This window comes from Amblyomma maculatum, chromosome 2 (genome assembly GCF_055883805.1).
Source record: "Amblyomma maculatum isolate TAMU_Amacu chromosome 2, ASM5588380v1, whole genome shotgun sequence".
NCBI lineage: Eukaryota > Metazoa > Arthropoda > Arachnida > Ixodida > Ixodidae > Amblyomma > Amblyomma maculatum.
Genome location: NC_139345.1, coordinates 91635771 through 91644632, shown reverse-complemented (window position 1 = coordinate 91644632; position 8862 = coordinate 91635771). Strand labels below are relative to the sequence as shown.

At 42.0% G+C, this 8862-nt stretch overlaps 1 non-coding gene across 1 annotated transcript; it reads right to left on the bottom strand.

Annotated features, from left to right (window-relative positions):
* Nucleotides 1-8276: 8276 nt before the first annotated feature.
* On the bottom strand, nt 8277-8349 carry TRNAS-UGA (transfer RNA serine (anticodon UGA)). Its single transcript has one exon. It is a non-coding gene; the product is annotated as a tRNA-Ser (tRNA).
* Nucleotides 8350-8862: the final 513 nt, after the last annotated feature.

Sequence of the window (8862 nt, the reverse complement as noted above, 5' to 3'; positions counted from 1 at the left end):
GAAGAGATAGTTCCTAGATGGTCCCATGTATCAACGTCCCTGCGTTTTGTGTTCTTACTCTCTCTTTTGCTAGCCTTTTAATGCAAACAGAGCGAAATAACAATGAAGGCTGACCCAGTAGCAAATGATATTGACTTTCATTTGCGGGCGGTATTGCGTCCAGTGTCCGCTTAAATGATCTTTGAATGGCGTCCGTGTTGTCACTTCCTTTGATCCTTATTATGTGTTTTTCCACACCAATAACACACAAGCTTCGAGCAAGCAAGATAAGGAAACGCGTGAGAAAGTCCTGAACATGCTTTGTTTTATTTGATGATTTTGATATAAAGAGCTGTACTGTTTAGTTCCCGAAGCATCTCACGCATATTAATTTGGACTATGCTTTATTTATTCTTACTTTGATACACTTAACTGTTTGACAAAGATTGCTAATGAATGGGCTCTTAGTGTAACAGCTTCAAATTAGATATGCTGATAACGCAAGTTTAATGATGACCTTTTTCGTGATTACCCGGTAATGGCGAACATAAATAACATAAATAACGCTGAAGTTATACGGAAATGCTGGGAACGTGGTCATTGTTTCGCTTAACTCCTATTCATAACAGCAAGTGTCTGGTACAAATAATGTTAATGCATTCATGTTTTTTATGTCGCTCATGGGCAAAAATTTCGGACATATTTCGGAAAGAGATTGTGAACGCAATCTTATTCACGTATTATATAACTGCTTCACGGCAATCAATGAATCAACAGACTATTTATTGACAGGTTTGTGGTTTCTTGGCATTTACTTTCTAAATGCACTCGTTCGTTTTCTGCGGCAACCTGAGTTACTAGTTGTCAGGGGGAGATTATTTCCAAAAGCATAATTGTGTTTCTTACCGGAAGCTTAGACCATATTTCTCAATATGTTCATAAAATATCATATATTTTCCCACAGATGCCGCACTATTACTTACAAACACGTAAGTGATTAATCATTGTGAGCGAGAAAAGAACCTTAAAAGCGAACTTTCTAGCTATCGTAAACTTAAAAAATTCCCATCGACTATTGTATTTCTCACCTCTAAAATGCAGTCCTTTTTGTCTAATGTGTCTGATTAGTTTGCCTGAGGAATGTACGCTCAACCCTGATATGTTTGACTGAGTTAATGTATACGTTCACGCAACTGAGCATGACTTGAAGTCACCAATAAAGTCATCAATCATATTTTGAGTTTCACGGAGCCAACAAGCTCAGAGCTCAAACGTTATGGACCCTAACCCCAATTTCTTTGTTACCGCCATTCTCATCATTCATGTAAGATGCACAGCGTTAGCATCAATTCTTTCTGGAGCGAAATCTTCTGTCATGGTGTTAGTAGTTTTAATTCCAGACAGATATTATTCTCATAAAGGCTGCGGTTACGCCTTCAGTTAAGAAACCAACCACTGCATATTCGAAATGCAGGTAAATGTTACTTATCATCTAAAATTAGTGTTTAAATAATTTGTGAGTTCGTGGCGACTTGCACTCTTTCAGTATACGCAGGAATTACAAAGTGATGCAACAGGTCATATATCACCACAAAATAGATAAATGAGTAAATAAATAGATAAATGTGCATCTCAGGAAATTTCAGCGCTTGAACGTAAGAGCTAAAATGACCGAAACTTCGTTTAGGTTTGACTCTGAGTGATAGGGCTCTCTTGTAATTAAAATTTAAAGTTAAAATATTTGCGCCTCTTTTGTAAATGTAGTGATTAGAAAAGGCGCAGTTTGGGATTCCCTTCGTAATTGTCCCCGTAATGCTATTTGTCACGAAACGAGGGAGTGCAGATCCGTTTCACGCAACTTGTAATGTCAGGCTTTGCAGGCCTGTTATCTTGCGGACATTCAAAACATGGTGCAGTAATTCATTCTTCTTGCACTGCCTTGCAAACAGGCTATAACACAACAAAACAAGAGCAGCAGCAGCGCTGTGTGTTCCTGCTTGATGACGCTTCTCGTTATGCTACCGGAAAACGTCAGTGCATTGCAACATCGCATCAGGCGGTGCATTTTGTGGAGCACTACTTCTCTGCGACTCCACTGAACACCGGATCTTGAAGTATACGGGGTCCATGCGCCATCTAGGGGCACTGTTGCATGGCAGTTTTCGAAAACTTTAACGTGATCCTAAACTTCCGCATTATTTCAACTGGTGGCACTGCTCGTGGGACGCAGACAGTATGCTGGGATAAATTTTAATGCGGAGCATAACTACATGCTTTCCCTCACACGCCTCTTTCCACTCACTGTGCAGAGATTTGTTTCAGCCAGAGGGAATAAGAAAACTCGTTTATAATGGCTGTACTCAGCGTATCTTAAAATGCCCCTGTACTTTCTAAACGCATGTTTTTAACGTGCCCCCTTTTCGCAACCTTTCTCTGATCAGTTGCTCAATGAAGGCCTTCATCCTGGCAGTCTTAGTACCTTCAGTAACGTCTAAGACGGTTCTTGCACACCTGGCACTCTTCCCGTTTGATCGCGTTTTACGTGACACTTGCAATGGGCTGGGGTGAAGGGTGGCGATGGAGGAAACTGTCAAGGTCAGCAGGCATGTAGCCGTAGCAGCTCAGTTGGCAGAGGTCCGAACGCGGCATGCAGAGGTGGTAGGCTCCAATCCCACCGATGGCGTGCGCGTTTCTTTTGAATAAATCATATTTCAGGTAAGGGTTATTATGCGAGTAATGGTGTAATGATTGCCGCCACTCAAAAATGACCATTCTCTAAACTGGAATTTTATGACTCGTTCGCTTTTAGTAACTATTACACATTTATACTTTACTGCCTTTGGCCAGGCATATAAAGAAGATGCGATAATCGACAAATTTTCAGGAATATATGTGATCTTATGCGGGAGAAATTCGGACCTTTCGATGAATACATGACTTGTACCAATGACATGCAATTATACCTCTGTAAAAAATCGGCGTTATCACTGCCTAAATATGAAGTTCTAGGTCACTGGTGCCTTAGAGCTCATAAGTGGAGCGTGCTTGGCATAATGCAAGCAAAATGTGACAATACCGGTTCTCATGAAGCTCTATTTGGTAAGGAGAACTAAGCAGGAAAAGAAAATGCCAAACTGCAATGACGTCGCCTTGAACATGTCATACAAAGCCTAATCGGCTTCCGTGCTTTCGCCACCAAGACACCCTTCCAGTTAAAGCTATAACTGTCATGTAAGTCGTGCGTAAAGAACCTGGAGTATATTCTTAAATCACGTGAACTTTCTGTAGCGAGAATATTTCGGATTTTTTAGTCAAAACACGGTCACATGCTACTCCTAGTGTGCTTTCGCACACTGCCATACATTATATTTAAATATTTAGGCAAAGAGAAGATCGTTGTGACTTTTCAAATGTTGGCACCTTAAGGAAAATAACACCTGTTAAAACCAGACGCACACAGGAAACTGAGAAGACAAGAGAGGTGCTTCTTGCCACTTTTTTGTGCGCGTCTTCTTTTGGCTGGTATTATGTTTCTTCATGCAATGGTTCCGATACCCAAACAGTGTGTTTTACTCATATGCATGCGCCGCTGCGAACTGGGCTGGTAGCTGGGCAAACTATTTTCCAGCACTGATGAATGTAAGAGACGTGGAAGTCCAGTCCGAACAACGTCGGTAGGAAGGCGGCCGATAAAAGTAAAACTAGTTTTTTTCTTGACTAGTTTAGATGACTACATGTTACTGTTATGTTAGCACACCAGCCTTAGATCTTTTATAACGCCAGCACAGCTCCCATAATTACATACAATAAATACTGAAGGACACTACATGTGTTACCTGTCTTTTCTGCACGCGCAACCAACTTAAGAATACGTTCTGTTCAAAGCAATCAGTATTCTGGTGTCAGTATGCTCTCATGAGAAAATGAGTCTCCTTTGTACTGCCGTCATTTATTAAAGGTTCGCAGACACTGCAGATGTTACCAGACTGGCTTGCCTTCTCAAAACGCTGAACCCTTCTTCTACGTGGCATTGATTGTCTTTGTCACTATAAAGACGGAGTAGAAACCTGAGAGGGGCAAATATATACCTCTCGTTTATTTTATAGCGTTTTTAGATGTTCATGTTCACGCAGAATTACTTTCCTCGACTTCTTAACTTTTCCGACTTAGCCTTCCATGCAAGCAAAGGCAGAAAGTGCGTTGTGGAATAATGCACGTATCTCGAAGAGGCATGAACTTCGAGCGATCGAAAATATGGAAGCGTGTAAGAGAGGTCTGCGAACGAAATAAACAATCCTCGGCACAAAAGTATTTCCTTTCTCTTTTTATTAACGTTTATTCGATAGTCAAAACAAAATGTCAGCAAAAGCAGACAAGTAGTTATTAGGATTGATCAGTGCTATTACCTGAGCTTGCTTATTTTCTGGTGAGGTTATACACTTCCATTTCATTGAATGAGAAACACAAATTTTACAGATATGCTCAATATGAATACCTATTTAAAGAGGAATTACTGGATATATATATATATATATATATATATTACCGTTTGCCTTTCACTCGTAGACTGCTCGCTCCTATATATATATATATATATATATATATATATATATATATATATATATATATATATATATATATATATATATATATATATATATATATATATATATATATATATATATATATATATATATATATACATATATTGTTTTTTTATATTGTTGGCATTTCCAGGAATAAGTCTTGTGGTGACTACTGGGATAGAGCGGAAGGAAAAACAACGCGCCGATGGTGGGAGTCGAAGCCACGATCTCCGAATGTCGCGTCCAGTGCTCTTCCAACTGAGTCTACATCGCCGGCTGTACCACCTTCCGCTTCCGCTTGCTTGGGTATTTATGTTCACTAACCGGTTTAAACATGTGAGCGTTCACCGGATATATATATATATATATATATATATATATATATATATATATATATATATATATATATATATACACACATATAAAGGACTAGATACACTGTGCCGTGTTCGTATGCTAGGTCTAGATGCTTAGTTTTTAACGGTCGAGGGAGAACGCGTCAGTCTGGAAGACGAGCCATCGGAAGACTGTGGTCGTCGGGGTGAAATAGTGCCCACTGAAGGAATTATGTTTCTTTTGTTGGTGTCTATCGCTGCCCTAAAGTTAACCGACACTGTAACACATGATGTGCACTACCGCGTCCCTCGAACTACAATTCTGTTCTCATTTCTGATCTGCACGTGGGTTAAGCACAGAACTGCGATTCAAGCTCGTACAAAGCGGCTAAAACGAATTGCAACACCTAAATTCATACAAAGCCTAACAGACACTGTAAAGTGCAATAAATTAACGGAAGGCGAATTAAATAATTGCATTAACCCTCACAGTTTTGTCAAACAAACAAATCACTTAAGTAAATTTCTATTTCAACATGTTTTCCTCTTTTAGCCTTTTAGACAAACGTAACCTTTTCATTACAACATTTCTTTTTTTTACCAGATAGGTCCTACAGGTGTTCGGTTTCAGCATATCCCATATGCTGATGCAGATAAAACTCACTGCGCAGAAAACAACACCGTAGATTTCGCTACCCATTCTAGAATATTTTCCGCTAGGCTTTGTGAAAGATAGCGCGGTTTGTAAACAAAAACAAGGAAAGAAGAATGGCTTACACTTTCTCTTCCAACAGAAAATCTGGAGCATCTCCGTTTTCATTTGATCCAGAAAAAAAATGCAACGAATAAAAGTTCGAGGGCATCACAATTTCCAACAACAGTTACGCTCGCCCTGCGGTTGACAAAACGTGTTTTTCGACGCAAGCGTCAGCGCGGGCTAGTTTCTATAGAGAGTAGGAACAGCGGAATGAATGCGACACTCTTCGCTAGGCATTTTTATCTCCTCGAGGGGCGGCCAGTCCAAGCGGTACGCACACTTCCTTTTATTGCGGTCGTTACCGAGGGCCCCTGCCGGTATCGATCGGAAGCATCTCGGGTAGTTTCTTCAATCTATCGAGTGTTATTGAATGGCGAGAGGCAAAGAAAGAATAGAGCCGTTTGCATCTTCCGGGCCAGCCTGGGCGATAGCACAGCTCTCTCGATCTATGTGCGGTGCTCACAGCCTTCTGGGAAATATCGAACGACAGCGTTTTTGGAACCTTTGTAGAGAGTATACCGGCGTAGAACGCAAATGTTTCTGTAGTACCTAGACGAACCCCCGTTTCTAAGAATATTAAGAATATTTTTGAGTATTTGTTTTGCACAGTTGGAAAGCTTATGTAGTAATTTTGGTAAGAAAATGATTGGAGACGTTTGTAAGGATAGCAGCGGCCTTAGGCGTCAGAAGGGCGCAGGAAAAAAAATATTTACAAATTTTAGGAAAAGAAATAAATAGTCGGCTATGTCGACGTCCATGTTATCGCTGCCCCAATTCTATGTGTGGTCCGCATTTCTATTTACAGTCGTGAGAAAAAAAGAAACAGCATTGTTCTGCACAGGAAAATGTAAAGGAATTTAAAGCCCGACACACACTTGCGGTAGAGTCTGTTTCCCTTTATATATTTCTTTATGCAAGCGCTGTCAGATTCGTTTCCGGCCACATGAACCAATCAGTTCGCGTGGCCTTCATAGTGGAAAAATAAGTATCGAGAAAACCTTTTGATCCATACCGTCATCTGTTTGATTCTTGTTTTCCGTTTCTGTCCAACCAAAACAGGGCGTAAAACCAAATTGCCGCACGCCAAAGTAAGCCATCGCGAATCGTTGGTAGAAAGAAAACATCCGGTTTGGGGCACATCGCAAAAGCTAGACGTCGTAGCCAGCGACGGTAACATCAAAAGCCACATTGATTAATTATATCAGAAGAAATTTATCAAGTCCCATCGTTTTTAATAACATATATATATATATATATATATATATATATATATATATATATATATATATATATATATATACATACATGTGTGTGTGTGTGTGTGTGTGTGTGTGTGTGTGTGTGTGTGTGTGTGTGTGTGTGTGTGTGTGTGTGTGTGTGTGTGTGTGTGTGTGTGTGTGTGTGTGTGTGTGTCTGTGTGTGTGTGTGTGTGTCTGTGTGTGTGTGTGTGTGTGCGTGCGCGTGTGTGTGCGCGTGTGTGTGCGTGTGTGTGTGCGCGTGTGTGTGTGTGTCTGTGTCTGTGTGTGTGTGTGCGTGTGTGTGTGTGTGCGTGTGTGCGTGTGTGTCTGTGTGCGTGTGTGTGTGCGTGTGTCTGTGTGTGTGTGCGTGTGCGTGTGTGTGTGCGTGTGTGTGCGTGTGTGTGTGTGTGTGCGTGTGTGTGCGTGTGTGTGTGTGTGTGCGTGTGTGTCTGTGTCTGTGTGTGTGTGTGCATGTGTGTGTGTGTCTGTGTGTGTGTGCGTGTGTGTGTGTGTCTGTGTGTGTGTGCGTGTGTGTGTGTGTCTGTGTGCGCGCGTGTGTGTGTGCGTGTGCGCGTGTGTGCGTGCGTGTGCGCGTGTGCGCGTGTGTGCGCGTGTGCGCGTGTGTGCGTGTGTGCGTGCGTGTGCGCGTGCGCGTGCGCGTGCGTGTGCGCGTGCGTGTGCGCGTGTGTGTGTGTGTGTGTGTGTGTGTGTGTGTGTGTGTGTGTGTGTGTGTGTGTGTGTGTGTGTGTGTGTGTGTGTGTGTGTGTGTGTGTGTGTGTGTGTGTGTGTGTGTGTGTGTGTGTGTGTGTGTGTGTGTGTGTGTGTGTGTGTGTGTGTAGTAATAATCTGTCTAGGGGAAAGATAAACACAAAGTAGAAGGAAAAACAACGTGCCGATGGTGGGGACCGAACCCACGACCTCCGAATATCGCGTCCGGTGCTCTTCCAACTGAGCTACACGGCCGCTGTCCCACCTGCTACTTTCTTGGGTATTAATGTTGTCTGTATACGAACCTTGAGAGTATTCACCAGCGCCACCCTCAACCATAGCGGTGGACGTAGAACGTCCTGTGTTACCGCCAGCGTCACGTAGAATGTGATCAAGAGCGAGGGCGAAGGCTGTGCTAGAACCCTCTTACGCTACCTATGGCTTCAGGACTGCCAGAACAGAGACCCCCGTAAGCTACAAGCAGGTAAATGAAGGGGAAAATGAGGGTACTCGTTATAATACATGAAGGATAGAAGCCAACAGTCGGCGAGGCCAATGAAAGCATTGGGGATTGTATTTACGTCTTTTTTTAATTTTACTTCGGTAATCACATAAATTAGTAATGTAATCTGTCTAGGGAAAAGATAAACACAAAGTAGAAGGAAAAACAACGTGCCGATGGTGGGGACCGAACCCACGACCTCCGAATATCACGTCCGGTGCTCTTCCAACTGAGCTACATCGACCGCTGTCCCAGCAGCTACTTTCTTGGGTATTAATGTTGTCTGTATACGAACCTTGAGAGTATTCACCAGCGCCGCCCTCAACCATAGCGGTGGACGTGGAACTATAGGGCCTATAGTGGAACGTCCTGTGTTACCGCCAGCGTCACGTAGAACGTGATCAAGAGCGAGGGCGAAAGCTGTGCTAGAACCCTCTTACGCTACCTATGGCTTCAAGACTGCCCGACCCGAGACCCCCGTAAGCTACAAGCTAAATGAAGATAAAGGATAAATGAAGGGGAAAATGGGGGTACTCGTTATAATACATTACATTACTAATTTATGTGATTACCGAAGTAAAAATAAAAAACGACATAAATACAATCCCCAATGCTTTCCTTGGCCTCGCCGACTGTTGGCTTCTATCCTTCATGTATTATAACGAATACCCTCATTTTTCCCTTCATTTATCTGCTTGTATATATATATATATATATATATATATATATATATATATATATATATATATATATATAT